At 32.1% G+C, this 22,879-nt stretch overlaps 1 protein-coding gene and 1 long non-coding RNA gene across 2 annotated transcripts in view; both read right to left on the reverse strand.

Annotated features, from left to right (window-relative positions):
• The window catches only part of T48 (FU domain-containing protein T48), an 87,454-nt gene extending 80,269 nt beyond the window's left edge, over positions 1–7,185 (reverse strand). The window contains exon 1 of the mRNA XM_085950049.1: positions 6,879–7,185. The gene's annotated coding sequence lies outside the window, so the exon portion shown is untranslated. The remainder of the gene's footprint in view (positions 1–6,878) is intronic.
• Positions 1–22,879, reverse strand: part of LOC147070101 (uncharacterized) — a 593,776-nt gene that overhangs the window by 337,376 nt on the left and 233,521 nt on the right. The gene's annotated exons all lie outside the window — the stretch shown is intronic.

Here is a 22,879-nt window from a genome sequence, read left to right on the forward strand (position 1 = left end):
TTACCGCAGTCAGTCTTATGTTATAATTCAAAACGCGAAATTATGCGTGACTCATTACCTCTGGGGCGTTCATAAACATAATACAAATGCCCATTTATTCGAATAGAGAGGCCTCCTATATTACATCGAGCGCAACACTGGTGTCCCGTCTGAAACGGGCCTAAGTGTGTTGGACCCAGAGCATGGACTAAATAGATTAGTAATTTTCTCATAAAAAATCTGTTACGAAATCTTTTCGTGAAGTGTCCAAGAAAATGTTGCTGAACATCCTACTTGACAATCTGGTCGATATCGAGACCATAATATTATGTTATATTTTGAATCAATTTTCCTAAACCCATTTCATGACTGCATCAAAAGGGGAATATGTTAAATTAAATTTAAAGATGTTGATTACCTTTTTCTATATAAGTACATTATATGGAGTCTGAACAAATGATTTTGTATTGCAGATTCATTTCATTATAACTTCGACAATTTGCATAAAAAGACAATCCGCCACAATAAACAAGTAAGGAGCCAATAATAAAACACTTAATTATTTTAATATACCTGAAAAAATATTGTAAAATAGTTCTATTTATAACTGCACGTGAGTAATTGAACAGCACAAACACAATGAATATACAAAAGTGACAGCCACTGATTGAGTTAGTGTTAGAAAATCGGAAATGCCAATTTAGCGGTGTTAATATCGGTGTAATTTACGAAATTGATCATACTTCAAATGTCACAATAGAAATAGTATACAAAGCTCCTTCTATAATATTGTTCAAAATCTTTGTTATATTCTGTTTATATCTTCTCTAGCAGGCCAAATTGTCCTTCATCACTTAATAAAACAACCTATTTTGAGAATGGCAAGCAACTAATCACGTACGTGTAAAGATTGTTGAGGAAAAATCATTCGATTAAATTAGATCAATTTTGAATTTGCCTAGCAACTAGAGTCAACTTATACCTATGACTCGATCTACCAGTCGCATTCGACTATAAAATTTAAATTCAGCATACTGATATGAAATCAAAATATTAAAAAAAAAAAACAAAAAAAATCTGTAGTGATGTAGATTTTTTTCACAGTTTTTAACACGATATACGAATATCAAAGTAAATCTATACCGAAACGTAAATAAATGAAATAGAATATTGTGATTCTTAGGTTATTCGTGTAATCCATGAGCTTTCCTGAAAAAATAAACCAAATCTGACACACTGAAAATCATGAAAAAATATAGCCTGTGGAGTTATTATAGAACGTGTCAATCTACTTACTTGTCTACTAGCCATTTTACTACGGATATTAGAAAAATGTGCAATTCAAATTGATTGTCGTTTGTCTTCGATTTAATGGATTTTAAATCGAGTCTTTATAACGATGTAATCTATTTTATTTCAAAAGTAAGAGAGTCGAATAGAAATGATTGTTTTTCAATTTCCTTTAAAAGAGCTTTTTTAGGATTTTCCATATTTGCTATACATTGTTATTATTCATTTATTTTATAAATTATAATTTAAGTAAGTATTTCTATTTGTAGAGTGCTGTTTTAGGCCGTGTCTGGAAACTTGTACGTATGCAGTTTGCCGTATCTGCATACGTACAAATTTCCAGACACGGATTTCTACTGCAAAGTACCAAACACCCCTAGTAAAGATTTAAAATAAATATGTACATGATGAATCAGAGCCACTGTGTACCATACGTTTCCCTGTACGAAAAGTGGGTATAATCGCTTACCAATCTGGTAGTAATGTTGCTTTGCGTTGTTTGTAATAATTTTAATGTAATGTTTCGTATACATATATCTAGAACGAATAGAAAAAAAATATATGCATAACTCGTTTGTATGGAATGTCGAAGGTGTAATAGGATAGCGATGGAAAATAGATAATCATGTTACAACGTTTACCGTTGTGTTGGCACCATTTTTTCGTTGCTCTTTTTGGTTTTCGAAGATGACTGATGACGAACGAAGCAAGTATGCGGCCATTCGAAAAGTTTTCACTTCTAATTGGCGGTAAATTGGAGAAGTTACTTATTATATTTGAAACGGGACATAATTCCGTTGTGAAATAGTGTTGGGGTTTTGATGACGTACTTCCGGTGATATAATGACGGGCTTACACACAATCAGCGGAAATAGAGTTTGTAAATAGAAAATTTTAAGTGATTTAAAATTGCTGATTATAAGTAAGAATTCAAGTATGTGCAAATAGGCATTTACATAATTCGGTATGGAAATTCATTTCAAGTATGTTTCAATAACTAGGTAAATACTTGGGATGTTTGTTAGTCGTGTGGAAAACCATTATTCAGATCCGGTATGCTGGATCCAAAAATGCTGGAGAAAACTGTTTCTAGAAGATTAAAAAAATTGGCAGTAATTTTTTACGACACATTAGATTTAAAAATACGTATTTTTAATGGTCTCCTCAAAATCTTGCGAATACTAAAATGAAAATATAGACTGAGCAAAAAAATGAAATTGGTCTCAGTTTATTTTCTGATTGCTTTTTGCTAAAGGTTGAATGTTAATTATTGGAACTATTAAACGGCTTGAAAGATAATAAAATATAATAAACACTGAACGGCAAGGCTTCATGCATTATTGCGTAAGATAATAGTATAAATTTCTCTGCTATCAAGCTATCATATATTTCAAATACATGTGTAACATATAAATTATACAAGACGTCAAAATGAAAATCTTTAGCAAACAATATTGCATAATATTTCGTAACTCGACGGCTTACTAGGATATTATTTTTCTAGAGGCCCGTTTGGCTAATGCGCCCCTGTTTGGGAAGAATTGGGGAGGTGTATTGCAGATTTCTTTAATATTTCATGTGGATATTATTTTGAATGTTCTATAATTATTAATAGACCTAACAGTATGTTTTAAATGCCAATCCTACAGTGTACCTGTCAGATTTTGATATAGCTAATTACCCATTTGTTACATAAAAAGAAACATGTCTATATAAATGTTATTATCGTGATACCAACATAAGAGAACAATATGATTTTGAATTCGAATAAAGAACACGAACGTCATTTTGTCGAGACGACTTTCATATTCCCACAATTTATTAGACCTCAGAGATTTCACGTCGGCCTTAATAATAATTGTATACGTTAGACGCGACTTTACGTAGTAATTTTGTGGCATATTATTATTTATTTATATTATCATGCCGAGATGCGGGCGTGACAATGTGTAGCGGTTGTTGTCAACCATTGCGCGCTGCACGACGCAATAATAATTACTTTCTTACTTTCAAAATGACTAATTTTGTATGGAAACTGATTGCAATACAAATTAAAAATCAGACATACTTATAAACATATTTTTGAAGTTATACCTACTTCCTTTGGCGCGTTTGGGAAAACAGATCAGAGTGTATTTTTGGCGTGTGACGAAGTTGCGCGCGCCGATGTAACACAATTAGCGTGTGACGGAAGTTGCGTGCGCCAATGCAACATATAATTTATTATTATGATTATATTCATTTCGGTCTCAGGGGTACATGCGCATGCGCATAATTTCATTTAGTTAGTCGTTCAATACAACCAAGTGTTGTAAACATAACCAATATTGTGTTATAATAAATATATATATATATGTTTATAAGCAAATTTCTGGAGACTAACGTTCTACACTGTTAATTTATATTCATAAAACTTTATTGCTATTGGATGCTATTGGAGTGTATATTTATTTTTCATTGTAAAGATTGTGTATCAAGATTTGAGGCTATATTTTTATGTAAGTATTATTTATGAGTAAAAGTATATATCAATAAATACATAAATTTTGTGAATGTTGAGTTAGTAAATACTTAATTCAAAAAATATATTAAAATTTGATTTTTATTAATTCATCATGGGCACTTCTGAATCGATGATCGAAAAGATGAGTTTTGCTCCAATACAATAATTAAATTACAATTATCATGTGCTGTATGAGACACAGATGAATCGCGTACGTTTTCATCAACCTAATACACTGTAATATTAATACCTACTCATCGTCGCTATAGGATTTGTTTCCCGAATAGACCAAATGTCAATTTTACAGTAGACGAAAAACAAATTTCATTATCGTATATTTTAATATCAGTAGATGTATCAATCATTCTTTCTACACTGTATGATTGCAACATTATCTAAGAATAGATTCCAAGAATAATATAATGGTATAAATCATTAAATGCACAGAAAATGCGTTTTATTTACAAGTACTCACTGTGGATATTCGGGAAATTTTTAGCGCTCTCTCAAAATAATGGATATTCGGGACAAAACATGGACGTTCGGGATTCAAGACCGTTACGTATTGCTGCATGGCCCACAGATTACTGAGTGGTCAAAAAGTACGCGCCTCATATGTTATATTTATTTACACGATAATTGTTAATAATTACCTCTACTATTTAAATACTTAATGATCGTAATTACCCAAGTTCGTATGTAATAATAACATGCGGCAATCGCTTTTTCGATTTTTTTTCGGATTAAGTAATAAAATAGTTTTTAAGTAATTAACTATTTTTTTATTGAACGAATAATTCACAAGATTTAAGAATGTACCATTCTAATAATTGAACATACTTACATAATTTTTATCTGTCTACTACTTCAATTACTAACCGACGTCACGGTCATTTCTCCAATATTTTATGATGGTACTTACTCGTACTTGCTAACAATTTTATATTAATACTTTTTCCAAAAAAAATAAAAAAATCTATTTATATATATCTGTATATTATTATATCTATATATTTCTATAATTGACAATTAAACTTATTACAAACCACCAAATAAATATTATATATTTACTATTGTAAGGAATAACAACACAAAATAATAATAATAAATAATAGCATGTATAAATTAATTACCATTGGCTGCTAATATTAGGTAGGTACCAATATCCTAAGTATATAATATCCACCAAATAAATAGTTACTAGCATACATATTAAATTAAATTAACTATCAGCGCATTCAAAAATAATTAATAGCATCGCCTTTATTTTCATAGAAATACCTAGATTAAAAGTAAAATAAAGACAAACAATGTTTGATTAATAATAATTTGAAATAATAATTATTTTTTACGTCATAGTAGTTGCCGGGTCATACTGTAGAATTCATATAACCGTTGGGATTTTGTGTCATTTATCAAAACAAAATGCAGTTATTTAGGTTAAAATACTCACTTCCACTACTCTACTGTAAGTTCAGGGCGAACTGGAGATGTATCAGCTATGAATGATCTCTTCAAATTTGATGAATTCACTATTAAAACAATAGTAACGTTAAAAACAATATCAATAAGACGAAATTTGAAAGAAGTCTCCGGACGGCCGAAAAATATGAAAGTGGGCGTGATTGTTTTAGAGCTAGACAGCGTGAATGTGGGAGCAAGATGCACGGCGTGAGCGCAGTTTGATTGGCTTAAGTCATATTCGGGAAACAAACACTCAGCCAGAGATATATTTCGACCGAAATTAACTTGGATATTCAGGTACGAATATTTGGACATTCGGGAGCACACCACGGAGTAATTGTAACTTAAAATGGCGTATTCGGGTTTTTTAAAAAAATATCTCTGTTCCTAGATAAAAATATATTGTTTTTACAAATGATTTCGGTAGAGTTCGATAAAAGAAATTGAACTGCATTAAAATGTCGATTTCGACAAAAATGGATATTCGGGAAACAAATCCTATAGCGACGTCATGTAACGGCTTATTTTGTTTTGTAACGCCAAAGAAGTATAATTTCTAACGCGCGTACATAAGTACACACACCGATTTTTTTTACGTTAAGTACTTGCAGGGATTTTGTAATCGTTTGAGTATTATTATATACGCATATTTTTTAAGATTGTTGTATAATTTTTAATAATTGTGTGATTGGTTTGAACAGTTTCGTGGCCCCCTTTTAAATCTTCTGACGAATCGATTGCATCATCCACGTTAAAGAAACGCGCCGCTGTAGATATGTACCTACATAATTAAATATACCGAGAGTTCACGGTAAATGTTCAACCCATTCCCACCTAATATCTGAAAGAAGCACTCGCCTAAATATTAAATTATCTAGAACAAAATGCAGAATATATTTTTTGTCTAGATAATAAATAAAAAAAATAACATTGAATAGGTATAAAAAAGAATGGTTGTATTCCCCTAGTATAAAACCTTCAATGCATTTTGTGAACACGTTTCGACATTATGATGACATTTATGGACACGCCTTACGTTTGATTTCATTTCGAATAAAGAACATTAATTTAAATAAATTTGAATAAGGAACATGATACAATGTAGATACGTAGGTTAGTTAGTGTTCGTGTTATGTGACAGAGATCAGACAGTAATTTAAGAAGAAATAACAGAGTAAAGCTAATTTTTATCTTGTTTGAGACCTTTATATTATTGTTCAATAGGTGAATATAAGCAATCCACTCCATAACTATGAATGTGCGTTTTAGCCGTTTCATATAACTTTGTTGATGTTTCCGTAGTTTTCGAGATAAAAAAGTAGTTTTTTCGATTTCGATAAAAACCAGTTTTGGAGAAAGAAAACAATTTAGTTTAGAATAAGTTGTATTTTATTCATGATTTTGCCATTGTTTTTGTAGAATTATAATTATTTGATATGTTAATTTATTGTTTTACAAGTTTATTGTAACCTAATATTGTTTAATTATTCAATTAAAGTTTACCTATGCCGATTGCTTATCAAATTTTGTAAACAGATACTTTAAAATATACACATAGCAATTTTATGAAAATATTAGCAGAGCTTCATTGGGGGGTTATTTTAAACTATTTTAATAGAAGAAAAATAATATGTCAACTAACCTATAACACATGTAGAACGAAAACAACTTTCCAATTTCAAATAATTTCAAATTATCATTCAGCAAAATTCAATAACAGAAACTGTATTAATCCAAAGATACCACAGAGTCACTTTTGTACGTTCGTAAACGTATTTTAATTCGATTTACACAACACTAATTAAATCTTTACGAACACACATTGCACAATATCAATATTATTATTTCAATAATATTTAATTCGTACTTTCAAAAACAACATATAAGCAGATCGCGAATCGAACAATATTCGTAATGTGACTTGCCGCCACACAAATCGTAACAAAACTGGCTGTTGGCTAACTTCGGACTTGTCTTGACGTTTTTGATTGCACACTACTTAGAAAGAGGCGGGAGTGCTTTGGTCACATTGCTGCAGTGCAATAATATAACAATTTTCATCAGTACAAAACTTCGCTTCGTTATTATACAAGATTCTTACAATGTTTAAGCCCCAAATGACAAGTCGGCGCAAGATTCAGGATACGTTATTACAAATTACGATTGATTCAGAAGTAACCACAGGGTCCAGCAGGGAACTCTAACATCCACGGCACAGGCTGGGTCTTAGCAAATACAAGGACCCATTGATATATTATTTCCCTCTAAAAATGAATGAAGGGCTTAATTATTGATAAGTGTTAATAGTTTGTTTAAAAGGCTATTTTTTAATCTTCATTACTTTATGCCTATAATTATAACAATTTATCGGAATCTCTATGAACTGCATAGTTACCTATTCAATATAATACTTGCTCTTTATCAGGAAACTACCAATGATTATTCTAAACTTTAACTCCTAGCATCTCCAGCAGTGGCGAAGGGAGACTTTTGGGAAGAGGTAGGCTGTAGAGATCAGAGAAAAATAGCACACTTGTAAGGTATACTTACAGGAAATAAGAAGATAATACTTACGATATTAGTACTGATGAATGATAATATGTGCACACTAATGACAACGACACACTGAATCGTTGAAATTTCAATAGCTCACCGACGGTATAAAATTGAGCGATGAGTTTAAATTATGTATTTTCATAAACATTCATACACGTAACACACGCCCAAAAATATATCATTGGTGGCTTTGAAAAAAGCCGTTGTTGTCATTTTGCCATTCAAAACACTTCAAGATATTTCAGTAGGTAATTAATATAAAGGCTTACTATAATATGATCATTATTTGTACTCTAACTCAATTCGTCTGTTTTTCTGCAGAATTTTTTTAAAACATCATAAAATGTTTGCCCACGTTTTAATTTAATTAATAATTCTTTTCCAATAGCTATAATTGAAAGATTCGATAATCTAGTTTGATTTTGAGTATTTCGACAATATGTGTGGACACATAAACGTCAAACTCGAAAACGATATTTTTAAAATTTGATCCGTACTGCAACAATGACCAATTTAAATTGGAAAACTAGACATTTTTACAAATAATTTGTATTTAAAGCACTGACGAATGACTTAGGGTACAAAAGAAGATAATCTATCTACATTCAGAACACAATAAATCACTGAATTGTCTCACAAAATAAAACTATACCACCATATTTTGAACAACAATCTGACTGAATTAAAACGATATAAATTATGTTTGTCTATGACTGAACTAATCTAAATAATTATCACGAGATACAATTATTTGTTATTTTTAAAAACAATTAATAATTATATCTGATTGAACCCAATAGACATTATTTTTTTTAAATCATCTTATTTATTTATTATTTGCTTAAAGCGGCAGGCATAGACAATAAACTTTGCAAAAAGAGTTGGAAGCGGGTCACTCAAGCGCTTCCGAAACCCGACAAAATTTGTAGACTTGCTTGAAGAGATGAGTCATCATAAGTATAGAAAACAATTTTCGATTATGCTCTCAATAATCGTCATTCAAAGAACAAAAACAGATGTCGCTACTCGCTTGTAATTTTTTGTTTGATTCTAAACTTGACTAATTTAAACAGTCGGGCCAATCTACATTCAAATTCACACACTAGATGACTCTTAATATTTTAAAATATTCCATATTTTTATTTATGTATATTTGAAATAAATACTTGAAGATATAGTTTTCTTAGAAGGTAGGCTTTAAATAATCGCTTAGTATGGAGCCTTCGCCACTGATTCTCCAGTAACAATTAAGTACTAGATAAAATTAAAAGACAGCAAAATAATGGCCGCTTGTATTCATCTAGTAATATTGTCTTGTACTGCAACATCCATGATACGAGTACCAATGAGCTAATTTTGAATGTGTTTTTCAATAGTGCTCTTGAATAAACTTATCAGTAATATAATATCCTCAATTTTTCCCAAGAATTCTAAAATTCGACTACACAAGGACTACACAAGGTTTTAACTAATGTTATAATATACTTTCTCAAACTTTTGATTGAAATTTAAAAGCTACTTTAATAATTTATTGTTTCATTTTTTTTATTCACTAAGACTAACTTTTTTATTCACTTACTTATTGTGTCGATTTGGCCCAATCGGGCCAATCGCCTTAAAACCTTGCCTGCTACGGTATTCATACAAGAGAACAGAGAAATACCTTCATACCTGGACCAATTATAGTATTCAGCTGAAGTCAAAGTGTCAAGATCGAGACGCAAAGACAGAAATTTTGGTGTAAGCCATTCAGTTAGATTGTCTTTAGCATAATTAGAAATGAACACTGGCGGCTCCCTCTATAGGTCATTCGGTCATTGACCTGCCAAAATAAATACCTTAAAGTGCGGCCACACCGGCAACAAGTCACGCGACAACTCGTTAAATTTTACGATAATTATCATAATTGCTTAAGAAATTTTACGATAATTATCATGCTTATCGTAAAATTTAACGAGTTGTCGCGCGACTTGTTTTCGGTGTGGACCCGGCATTACAATCGACATAATAATATTAATAATATGTGCAATGTCATATATAATAATATTAATAATAATCGGTGGATTTGAAATTATAGGGCGCGCGATATTGTGTCAACCCAGTCTATTGGGCTTTTTTTGTTTGGGCGATAATTCCCCGAACAAAAATATTGTGTTCGCCGGCAGTCTGAAAATTGACCCAAATTGAATATTTTTATAAAATTTTCTCTCTCGTTTCTCATACATAAGACAGAGATCGATATAACACAAAATACGAGATCGAAGCTTGTAACGAACGGTGCGTGAATTACTGTAATATCGGCAATGCCCGAGTGAGAGACAAAAGATTTTTTCACCCAATTAAATGAAACAGAATGATAACACTGACTAGATAATTGGTCTCAAGACGCAACTGTGTATGCGGTTCGGATTCGTTGACAGGTTTTGACGAATGCCTTTGGTTATTTTAATAATATATAAGGAGTTTTTGGTGATTTATAACATTTTTGTGAAGCAGTTAGTACGCACGCAGTAGCAATTGAAGTCTGTGATACAATTATAATGGAAATGGAAGCACGATTTGCATCCAACGATCATCTCATTATATCCGATTTGTTCAATAAAGAAAATTACACTGATTTTAAAAATAATTTTCCCACACGTCAAGTAAATTTGGTAAAACTGTTAGAAGAAATAAACATAATCAAGTTAAAAAATGAATTATTGGTGTTTTATCAACGAGATGATTTGCATGGCGCTATTAGTGCAGTTTCTCTTCTACATTTTTTACTCAGCAATAATTTCAACGAAACATTTTCCGAGTCGATCAAAGTTCTCCAATTTATTTGCGTCATACCAATGACAACAGTTGAAAGTGAAAGATGTTTTTCCACTCTCAAAAGAATAAAAACCTTTCTACGCAATAGGGCCAGGATAGACTGACCGCTCTTGCAATGCTCAGTATTGAAAAAAAATATGTGGGAAAAATAGACAATTTTTATAATCGTGTGATTGATGATTTTTCAAAAAGCAAAGAAAGAAAAGTGGACCTGATTTACAAAAAATTATAACGCGTTGTGTGCAATTTCGGTTAACGATGGGTTGGCGTTATGAAAAACGGACATTTTTTGAAGGGTTAGTAGGTACCGACCTATAACAATTTCTAGCACTTATTCTATAATGTATAAAAAGTCAATTTGCAATACGTCTTTTCAGTATACAACGAAAAGGCAAATTAAAATAATATATTCAAAATTGACCTGCTAGGTTTTTCCGGATTAAGCCGCCAATGGAAATGAAAGAATCTACTATGACGGCAAGCCACAACCACATGTCACAACGATTGGTGGGTGAGCATAACCACACGTAGTCTGAATAGAGTAAATGATATCGGCTGGGTTTGAAAATAAAGGAAGCAGCATAAAGCAAGGGTACCGCTGCCGAAGTAATAAGGTGAGGTAAGGTACGCATGAGGTCGCACAGGGGTAAAAGAGGATCGCTGCCAAAAACTTGTAGTGGTTAGCCCATCCACCACCTATTGGGTCATGTTGCCGTGGTTGGCTGTCGTAGTAAGCACAATCTAAAATATGTATAAAGTTTCGTTGTCGATGCCGGTTTCAACCGAATCATTTTAATGATGTATATTTTGTCAAAAAGCAATAAATGGTTTTTTTTCTGATGAAATTAGTGAATTAACAATCATTGTCAATGTTGAAACGATGGGATTAAATTAAATATACCTACCTACCTTGATTTTGACATAACTTATTCTGAGATCTCAAAAGTACCTACATATTGATTCATTGGGGAAAAATGTTTCTTTTGACCGAAACATTTTACTAAAATACCTAAATGATTTTTTGTATCGTTGTTAGGTTAGTTGTAAGTGGTTGATTTCAGTTTACTTACTCTTTGAAATTTAAAATGACTTGCCAATCTCGTCAATATAAAATAATGTTATTTGTTTGTTGATCAAAGAGAGTGTATCGTATTGATGTGAAGGATTAATTTCCATGCCCACTAGAAGAAGTTGAATGTAGAATGGCAAACGCTCGTTATAACTTTTTCATTTGAAATTTTCAATCCAACGTTTCTCAAACAAAGGCGCGTTCCTCATCAACGTTTTTTTTAGTGAAACCTTCATGCGGTAGACACTACACACTACAGCAGTGTTGTTGGTAGAGTGAATTCGTGAATTTCACAGCTGATACGAAATTAGAAAAATAAAAACTCTGATAATAAATGAGATAATTTAGAGAACACTTAGTACACACAACTACTTGGAAGAGGGAATTAAGTGGATCGCTTTAAATTCGAGTTATCCGACCAACTATGTAAATCGCTCAACGCACACGTCTCTATGACAATTTCTCACTTTAATTTAATACATCACGGCCATCACGCATTCGAAAATCCAAAGACAAGAATTCATAATACCTACTTATAATACCCACAGTAGATTGACTACCTTGTCTTTTACGTACACAAATGTATCATGAAAACGTGATAAGTATCTTTATCAGTAGTTATGAGAATAAAATTAGTCTGACGAAAATGGGATGAATTTCAGTGATAACGTTAATTCTGCCCATAGTTGCCATATATTGACGACGACGATGTTGAAGATTATGATGAAGTTGCCACATCTAACAATGATGATGATTTATAACTTCAATATGTTTCTTTTAAATTTACAAAGTTGTCACAGTGTAAAATGAAAGACTTATACCACTTGACGAGTGTTCGATTTATTTAGTATTTTCGAATAAAATGCCTAATTCTTGTCAAATTTGGGATCACAGAGGTTATAAATATATTTTTTATCGTAAATATTTCTATTGTTTAAATAGTAAACAATTTTACTAATGGTTTTATAAAAAAGCGTTTACAAATTAATAAACCTAAAAAATCTTAACACCACTCTACATGGATGGACTGGAATATGACTATGATCTAAAAGATTAGATCGAGAGGCTTAAAAGAATACTATTTTATGTAATAAAAATACTTTATGCAGTCATCAAATGTTTAAAATAAATATAAAGGATAATAAGGCTTCAAAATTATATAAATAGATTATCTACAACGTTTAAGGAATGACCAGGATTATGCTCTGAAAATAGTATAAAAACTCCATTTTAACCTACGTGGGTTAATCATACTAAAATATCATTTAAATTTAAACAATGATAACCAAATTTAGTAACTACATTATTAGTTAGTTGTGTGATTGATTTATTAGTTAACGAAACAATAAATTCTTCTTTAATATTTTATTTCATGAAATCAATAGGTACAATATAGTCAATCCTGATTGGTGGTCAGCAAATTAATATTTTGAGAAACACTACGCATCTTCTGGTCGACGCCGATATTACGTGCATTGCTAGCAAATAAGGTGTTTTATTGAATACTTTAACGGGACTCCACTACTTGAAACGAATCCATTAACATTGTTTACTTATCATAAATCACAGTTACAAATTGTATTATTGTATTATTGCATTAATGTTGCCCTATTTAGATTTTCTACGTTTATTAGTATTGCATATTAATTTATTACGATTCATTTCCTCATATTTTTACAAAACGTCAAATTAATCGCAACATTTAAATTTCGAATGAATACGAAATGATTTAAAAATGGTTTTCAATTGTTTTATTTTGACATTTAAAATGCAAAATGGAATATCAGCTGTTTGGTGAATGGAACAACGGCCATTTTGATTTAGTTTAATGCAGGTATGTAGGTATAACTAAAAATACATAACTGCGTTTCTAATTTTGATTCATTTACTTAGATATACCAATGGGTCTATTCTATACTTATCGACCGCTAAAGTGATAAAGTGATAAATATTATCAAACTTAGGGTAGGTTTGTATCAAAATATTAGCACTTATTGTAACAATTACACGAAGCTGGTTTTTATTGTTGCAATAAGTGCTATATTTTAACAGCACCTATCTTGCTGCTGTTAAAATATCGCACTTATTGCAACAATAAAAACCAGCTTCGTGTAATTGTTACAATAAGTGCTAATATTTTGATACAAACCTACCCTAAGTTTGATACTATTTATTACTTTAGTGTTCGATAAGTATAGAATAGACCCACAAATATGGTAATATTATATATTTTGATATTATGTATACTGGGTAGGTATAGATAGATAATAATTAATTATAATCTCAGTGTTGATGTCTGGATACAAGAAGTGTCAAATTAGTGGAAAACGGTGCAAGGACAAATGGTTACCGTAGCCACAAGAGGGTTAGTGCATGCTATTATCGTCTGAAGAAAACAGGCCTCGAAACATCGAGACTTATACTTATTGAGATCGTTCATGCAGAATTGAGATTGTCTGGAATAAATATTTTTAGAAAAGGCCTATGGCGCCACTAGGAATTACTCACGGACACCGTTGCTAATACAGACAACATAAAAATCATGCGTTACCTTCTAGGTGTGGTTGTAAGAAAGTACGATTCTCGAGTGTGGAGAAATATGGTATAGGTACTCAATGTCTAGACTAGCGAACATAAAAATAATGGGAAACAGATTGCCTTCTGAGCATGACCCCCACAAGGGGGGGCTGATAGGTCTATAGCCTGTGGGTCCGGCGTGGCGAGCCAGCTAAGTGAGATAAACACACATCACAAAATTGCACTAATAGTAAAAAAAATATCGCTTCACTTCAAGTATGCTAACATTTAAAATTATGTGATTATGTGATTCAATTTTTGATTATTGTTTGTCTATATTTGACAACTCCATAATTTAAATGGCTGTATTATAAAATAGAAAAAATCGATAGAAAATACCCTTAATTTCACCTCGAACACCTTTTGGACTTGGAAACTGTAGCACACTGTCTTTAACCTTAGCGATAGGTAGGGGGGCCGCACAAGGATCCTAATCTGATGGCCCTCTTCATGATGTGGGGGCCATGCTTCTGGGTGTGACTGAGTGGAATATGGAATAACATTAAAATATTTGTTAAAGAAAGAGCTATATTCAATAATATGTATTCAAGTCTGTATCACTTAAGCGCAACGCACATTCAATATTGTTAATATTTTGGGACATTCGGAAAGCTTTGTATTTCTTGCGTTTAGTGTGTCATTAACCAAAACTGGTGTCAAAGTTTTGGTCGTGACAATTTTGTTTTGGTGATCTTATCTGTTTTGTAGTTATCTAGTTATTTTCTATGCCAATTAACTTTTTTTTTATTCCAACTGGCATATCTTTATAATCGTTAGGTGGCAATATTGCTCACGTATCCCCAAGTCGCCGTGGCGTACACTTTGAATACCACTGCCGCAGAGCGTATTTACTGGATAATGATACCGCGAACCAAAGATTGGTGCTCCAAGATAAGAAATGGTCAAAACATAATAGGAAGTTTCACCAGCTGTAGCAATGAAGCAACTTTGATACTTCGATACAAGGCTTACAGGGCTTACCTACTTACTTGGTTAAGGATAAAATTTAATAATGCTTTGCCGGAACGTCTTTTGGTAAGTACTTACCTGCCCGATCGTCAGTTATTCCATGGAAATCTTTTGTGTTTTAATACCATTATTGTTTGGGCCATAAATAAAAATAAATTGTGTTTCTAAAATTACTTAGGTACGCCCTCACCTTCAAGGCGTCCATTGTGAATAGTTCAATGATGGCTAATCTATTGTTATAAGTTGCTAATCTTTTTTACACCTAAGTGCGTAGTTACATCTTCTATGGTGGTTGAGTGCAGACGATGCAGCATCTGAAGAACTATAGCAGGGTTGGCGAACCTTTTTACGTACGCGTGCCAAAAATTCCCAAATATTATTTTTCTACTGTCTGACGTGCCGAGCAGTTCTTCATGGGAAAAAAATGAAAAACATGATTTTTAAGAATCCTATTGAAAAAGTTTGAAAATTACAATTTATTTTTTGAGATTCTATTATTTACCGTGTTTCTAGCGGAATGCATAATATACATATTTTATTCTTTGAATATTTTTTACAACGTTTTTCTTAGCTCGTATTCTTATTTGTCCGGTACACATCTTGCAATCGATTTTTAACTAACTTCCCGACTAGCTAGACATTTGAAACTTTTAGAATATATCAGAACACGATTCAAATGCATTTTTTAAATAGTTTTAGCCATCTTTAAGCAGAATTGAATTCATTTTCAGTAAATTCTGTTTTGTATGGAAAGTTATTTCAGAAAAATCGTTAAAAAGTAAAAGACTATTATTGGTTGCTAAGGGGGTGGTCCTACCAACTAAATTATTAATATATACGTGCGTTACTATGGAAATCAAAATGAAATGTCAAAATGACATTTCAGTATTCTATATTTGTTTGTTTTTTATTTACTTCATATCAAGTACAAGTTTGAGCATAATAATTCAACAGAAAATTTAAAAACATTGTATATAAAAAATTCTTTTTATCTTGTAATTATTTTCCTTGTTTTAGCAGAATTATTACTACTAGCTCCATTAGGTTTTTGTTTCTTAATTGGTACAGTCATTTTCGTGGGTAGTAATGAATTTTGTTGTTACTGTAATAACTTAGTTTGGTTTTACGCAAAAATTGACATCAGAATTACTCCGATCAGATGAAGCAATCTTTCATTACAGTGGTCTCAAGCATTATAAATCGATCAAAATCAGTTTTGTCGTTTCCATTTGCGCATCAATTGGTAAATAATATTGGTAATAATAATGTTAAAAACCGAAGAAAATACACATTATGTTGACATTGTTTTTTAATATTATATACTTACTTACTTATATGTATTTTTTCTCCCCTTTAAAAAGTATTCGCGTGCCATTGTTTCGCCATCACTGAACTATAGGCTCCTTATAAACGACCCTGCTCATAGACAGTCTGGGTATCTTCACAAAAATGTCATTAAAATTCGAATGAGGTTGAAAGGGTATCTTAAAAGGCTGCTTATTGCAATTTCGTGTTAACTTTATAGTTTGCAGTATTTATGTCCTGTTCTAATAACGTGCCTGCAAATTATACATTTTACATTTCACCGTGACACAGTTCACCGTGACCTGTCTTACCGGAAAGAGGTGACCGTATAGCACTGAGATAAAAAAATAACGCGTTGTTCGTGGAGCATTGCAGACAGTAAAGTAATTTGATATTGATTCCTATCGAATATCTGATAATAACGCTGTCGTCAAACTTAATTATTACAAGCACCTACCAAAATTTTATATTAATATACTTATTATATGATATGATTGTGTTTCTAATTTACTTACCAAACCATTTACTTCGGTATTTTCTTGTTTCACAGTGGTTTTTATTATGTATTTTTAAGTGTTTTATTTATACATGAATTTGATCTCAATAGTATACGGCCACCTATTTCCGATACAGCATCTCACGATGAACTCTGACATGGCCAACTCCATACGCTCCTACAATAACTGTCATACTACCAAGGTGAAGATTTATTCGCTTAGATTACTCTTCAGTTTTATATTAGCTTTTGATACTGATCATCGCCTCATTGCCTCTACGAGCTCCTCTCCCAGCTCCTCTCCCCCATAGGTACTCTTAGCTTAAAGTCATGTAAATTCAGCCAAAGCAGTGCATACCACTCTCAGTTTTGGGTAACTGTTCCTGAGACATTTCGTCATAAACAAAAATATGCTTTACATTCAAATGTGATGTGATACGCCCGATTACGACCGGATGTGGTGGGAGCGGCTGTGGTGTGGCGAGGCCATTAACCAACAATAATATTTATATATATAATATAAATTATGAAAACTCTACTGCCTATTTTTTAAATCAATATCGAGTTTTTTTAGGTTGCCTCCCAAAGATATTTTCTTTCTTAATCTCTTAATTTTTTTTATTTTAATCTATTTTTTTTAATATCTTTTAATACTGTAAAATGGAAAATTCACTAACAACTATCAGACTGCGATTTAGGACCCCTTGTCCGGCTGGGTCCCAAAGCTTTACACACTCTTGGCATGAGGTAGTTTTTACTCCACCTACTGCAATGAGTACGTATGGAATTTAAACATTAAAAAATTGTACCTATCTGTAATATATTTTCAGAAATGGTGTATTGTATTGGTAGTGTACGCGACTGGTAATCGTTAGGTTCAAGGTTAAGGTATCTGCCAATAAAAGTACTCGATGTTAAAATACACTAATATAACTGAGATGTGTCCTTGCTCCGGGTGGGCACGTAACAATAACATTGCTGTAAGTACCATCGCTAATTTATTTATGCGTCATCGGCGGAGGTCAGAGTTGTCCAACGATTAACCATTTGACTCAGCGACCTGCCGTACATTGTTCAAGAAGCGGTACCTCAATGATAATTATGGTGACCATAGATTATTGTGATTCGTCTCACAAATAAAATTTAAATAATTACAAGATAAAAATAACTTTTTATATACCAAGTTTTTTAATTTTCTGTTGAATCATATAAACTTGACAATTCTATGTATTAATAAATACTTTTTTTGTACTTGATAGAAATACAGAATAAATATAGAATACTGAAATATCATTTTGACATTTCATATTGATTTACATAGTAACGCACGTATATATTAATAATTTAGTTGCTAAGAGCGCGATGCTCAATTCGTACTTACCATAAAATAACAGTAAAAATTGTAAGTAGCCGAAATCCATCTGTTAACTATAGATTATAGAGATAAGAAATCCTTAACCATAGACTACTTTTGTTATGAACTCGCCCCCTTGCCCCCCTTCCGTATTGCCATTTACCACTGACAGCTGCTGTCAAAATAAATTGACGTGTCTTTAAAACGGCCAATACACTCAAATTCATTTAACAATTGATCTCAATATGGGTATTGAACAACTATTAAATATCCGTGACATTTAATACGACATATTTTCCTTTACTTTCTTGATTCTGTACATGTCTTAATTTAGTAAAACCGATTATCGAATTGAAATGTCAGTGTCAATGAATTATGAATTAACTTTTCTTATTCAGATTTAGATATTTATGTAATATTAAACCAATAGATAGGTAGTTGAAATATATAAGTACTTAGTTACCTACACACCAACATGGTACTCGTAATATTAGTTTTAATCACTCTATATAATTATTCACATCATGGCATATATTTGTAATAATTGTAAATGACAAAATCTGACATTTCAACGGCAAGTGTTACCGTATCGGGAAAAACATGGTCAAAAAATAACTTATATTATTCACTAATTGCGGAGACATTTAATCATTTTTATTAAATATTAATTGTGTATTTATAGCTATTGAATTTATTTTGTATATTTTTCATATTTTTGTCATCGTTTAACAATTACAAAATATTTTACCTAAATTATGAAAAAGAGAATTTTTATATATGGTAATATTTTCAATAGAAAAACAGAACGAAGCTATTGCAGATTTGGTGGACCATAGACAACTCAATCATAACTATGAAAGGCTTTCTGGATAGTGATTTGTTGTAATTTTGTTGTAATTATGACAGACGATTGTGCATAGGGCTCTTAGACTCCCTTAGCAACTAATGTGTTTTACTTTTTACAATTTACAAAAACAGAATTTACTGAAAATGAATTCAGTTCTGCTTAAAGATGGCTAAAAGTGTTAAAAGATTGCATTGTCGCCGTGTTCTGATATATTCTAAAAGTTTCAAATGTCTAGCTAGTCGGTAAGTTAGTTAAAAATCTTCAATCGTCCAATACAAATCTTGAACAAACAAGAATACGAGCGAATAAAACGTGGTAAAAATACTTATAGTCCAAAGTCACCGAGGAAAACATTCATGGGGACGGAGCTTCAATCAGTGAAACTTGTAGGTATATAAGCAAATCCTAATCCTAAGTAAGTACTAAAAAGTACTAAACCATTTAATGAAAGTTTCCAGCAGTTTATAGATACCTGGATCGGTAGAAACATTACAAAGGCGTTTTTGAATAGGCACCCAGCTTGTTAAATTCTTATGTGGTTTATGACGTTAAACCTAGCGTTGTTCGACACAACAAACAGCTTAATACTAATCATATTATACCAGATTTGCTTGAAAATCAAGGTGCGCTGGTCTTGTATCCTGTATCTTATAAATACAATAAATGTTGTATACAATCACTTAATGTCTTACCTGCAGTCATTTTAAATTTGTCTTTTAATGTCTTATTTCATTAGTTGTGAAACACGAATTAGTTTTTCGATTGTTTTAGAGACTTTTTGAATTCGAAGAAAATCTAGCATTTTTCTGCTATCTAGCTTATTTTCTAAACCTATATGGCATATTCTTAACTTCAACTTCATTAAAAATAGGGTTGTGTTCAGTTCAGAGGCCACAAGTTGCACGTAAATTAGAATTTGAAATGTCAATAAATAAAAAATTAAATATTCTATAATCGTCGAGGATATATTATATATAAACATCACTGTTAAAAATCATAGGTGTATAACCATATTTTGCAAAAAATATTGCAGGGAGCTTACTGTTGCTTTTAAAAACAGCAAAGCCTAAAAATGTTTCCTTTACTCCTAATAGATTTAGGTATATGTGCATACTAAAAATAGGTTACTGAGGCTAATGATTTAATTTGCGCATTGCAGATTCATTTAAAGAAATTTCATACGTGTGTGGTCAGGTATTTATTTTCCAGGGTCGTACTAATCAGGGCTTTAGACAGTTTTTTTCCGTTCCGGTTCAAGTAAAAAAATACACTTAGAGTATGTCTTCTATAAGCTAGCGTGCGGTTGCCTCCCCCCCCGCTTCAGCATCCACCTCGTTCCCTCCCATTGAAAATTGCAATAGTTGAACGCGGTGGCACAATGCTTTCCGTGTGACATGTACGCCAGTTTATAGAATACAGACTCTATATTGGTTCAATTCCGGTTTTCGTTTCGAAAAAAAACGATTTTTCCGGTTTTCGGTTCAGCTCCGAGTGGATGGTAGTAAGTGAGCTAAGAGTTTAAGAGTCCCAGCGACCAAGACTCAAGACGTAAGACGTCAACTGAATGGTTAACGCGTGTATTTTAACATGTACCGTACCGACAAAATCCATATTTTTTCGGTTTGGTTCCGGTTTTCGTTTCGAAAAAATAACGGTTTTACCTGTTTTCGGTCCAGTTCTGGTTCGAAGCCCTGCTTTGGTCATTTAATCACGATCACAACAATACTCCGGTTCACACGTTTTACCGATGTATCATTATGATGGTAACACCACATGGTGAATATATATTTCCGTAAACAGAAATTATATGTTTCGTAATCACGTAGTACAATACCACAATATGTGAATTTTGTCTATGGATGGTGTCCTAGCCAAACGGTCATTATTAAATTACCCAATATCTATTATATTATAAAATGTACCTAGTTTATTTCCGGCTGTAAAATTCCGCTGAACACTTTTGGTCACCTTCGCAATTACGAACATGCATTTACTGGCGGAGGTGGGACAATAACGGTGAATAAATAACGTGCAATTAGAGAACACAAGTTAAAAACATGGGCCCGTACGCCACGCCGTACATATTAATCAGAAACTTATTATTTATTTACTACCCAGCTACGGCCATACTATTATTGGGCCCGAATGGCCAGTTTGCATCCATTCGTAACGACTAACATTGTTTGGTTAAAATAGAAGTGTGAAACTGTATGAAAATAGCTGGGAATTCATTCTTTCTTCGAAGAAAGATTCATTATACGGTTTTATAGTTCTCGAAGGGATAAAATACTAGTGTCACGGGTCTAGGACGATTTGGCACCGGGACAACTGGACGCCACGGAATTCGAAAATAAATATACGTTAGGTAGGTACTTATAGGTAGGTACTTATAGGTACTTTAAAAAAATATATTTAATATTATTATTTATATTTAAATGATTTTATTATGATTTAATAGTTGGTGAGAATTTAAATATGCAGACGTAAATAATGATTTAATCGTGCAGATGTTTAAGTTACAACGAAAAAAGAGTTTTTTTATTTTATATAAAGCCTTAGGCATGGTAATTCTCAATCCGCAATAAATAATACATTATGTTAAGAGTAAAATGAAATAAAACTACTAAGTAGTAGATAGAAACTGATTAAAATACCTCGTCTACGTTCTGTATACGTGTCTACGACAGTGCGGCGTCCAATTGTCCGGAGTCCAGTTGTCCCATTCCCCAGTGTCACGGATGTCAATATCCAGTAGTTTTGCGATTTACGATAGCAGTCAATTTCTTGCCATAAGACCGTCAGAAGTGGATCAATTTAGCGGATATTACTAATCTACTACCGATATAATACCGGTATATACCTATACTTTAGTGATTCTAATCTCATCTCAGTCTAATTTTACGATATTTTTATGTTATATGCCGAGGTAAATATTCTTAAAGGGAAATTAAAAGAGGTTTATATGTGGTTATTGGAAGGATCTATTTTTTTGGAAGAAACTGAAAATCATCTCGCGGAGATATGAATAATTATTTTTTAGGTACAATACTTACACAATATTATATTATTCTTATATTTTTATACAATGTCGGAATCGACACCTTGCTTTGTTTAGATACCTACCTAAACAATGTATGATTTCACTTATTTATTACTAATCAGTACTTATTGTTTGTTTTTTCTTGTTTAACCGACCAAAATCTATTATAAATGAACAATAGTTTTTGACGATAAATAAAATAATGCGTTTATGATAATACCTACATAATTATTGCTAGTCGTGGGAATCCAATATATTGTCGATTTGATTGCATTCGCCTTGCGTATGTGCTTTTATTGCATTCATAATGCAATAATTATTATGCTACTTAGTGAATTGTGTCATTTTTTATTGTCTCTACATTATTTTATTATAATCTATAGGTTCCACTATTGCTCTGTGACATGCAACGCAAAAGTAGAACGATGTCAATCTAGTATGACTCGACAAAACGGACAGACGTGTATTTATGCAATGGGCGATTTAGCGCTAAAGAGCGCCAAAATCAAAGGGTGGCAATTTCGGCCACCTGTCAACATTATTGGATGCGACTTGCAACAGAAATAATTCATTAAATAATCAAGTTCAAAGAACATTATTCTATTTTTTGATT

This window comes from Rhyacophila brunnea, unplaced genomic scaffold, assembly GCF_057557595.1.
Source record: "Rhyacophila brunnea isolate RB1 unplaced genomic scaffold, BYU_Rbru_1.0 scaffold_22, whole genome shotgun sequence".
Taxonomy (NCBI): Eukaryota; Metazoa; Arthropoda; class Insecta; order Trichoptera; family Rhyacophilidae; genus Rhyacophila; species Rhyacophila brunnea.